General features: G+C 37.9%; 1 protein-coding gene across 2 annotated transcripts in view; it reads right to left on the reverse strand.

Annotated features, from left to right (window-relative positions):
• The window catches only part of LOC106883588 (ethanolaminephosphotransferase 1), an 89,843-nt gene that overhangs the window by 1,896 nt on the left and 87,201 nt on the right, over positions 1–746 (reverse strand). The window lies entirely within an intron of this gene.

Raw genomic sequence — 746 nt, forward strand, 5'->3', positions numbered from 1 at the left:
CCATATTCACAGCCTCTCACACCTACCCTATAATGTCATTCTAAAAATAAACAATCACATCTTTGAAATTTAAAAGCTACGAGACGATGCATGGCTAATTCAAAACAATGCAAATAAATAAGCATTACATTGGACAGAATAACCTGAATGCTAAAGGGTTAATTAATGGTTTAATCAGAGAGGCAACAATTAGTATCTTTTCAGGGTCTCTGAGACTGGTGGGCAGAAAGGGAGAAAGCATCTGTCACCATGAGTTGCAGCCAGTGCTGGATTGAAGCATGAGCTACAAGTTCTGTGATACTCATTAACTTCTCATTTAATCAGCCACTGGAGGCCCCTGGGCTGCAGCTCCAGAAGTGCAGGTTTTTATCCAGTACTGGTTGAAACTCATGAGTCACAGTCGCTTTCTCCCTATATTTATGTTGTTTGTGTTGGTGAGTATGAATAGATGGACAGACAGAGAGATAAATAAATAGCCATCAGAACATCAGATACATAGCTTTGTGATTATTGACCCAGCTTATTGTGCTCTGTCTTCAAATATCACCAAGGTCAACTACTATGACATTCATCCTTTTGTGGTCAATAAAGTCATGTATTAGACTCAATATTTCTTGTTTTGTCACAATCTGTCTTTCTCTCATTTGGAAGAAATTAGCTGTGCTCAAACTTGTAGAAGGATGAGCCATGCTAGGTTTAACCCTTTAGTGTTCACATTATTCTACCAAAATTAATGCTTTTTTATC

Source organism: Octopus bimaculoides, chromosome 9 (assembly GCF_001194135.2).
Source record: "Octopus bimaculoides isolate UCB-OBI-ISO-001 chromosome 9, ASM119413v2, whole genome shotgun sequence".
NCBI classification, from domain to species: domain Eukaryota; kingdom Metazoa; phylum Mollusca; class Cephalopoda; order Octopoda; family Octopodidae; genus Octopus; species Octopus bimaculoides.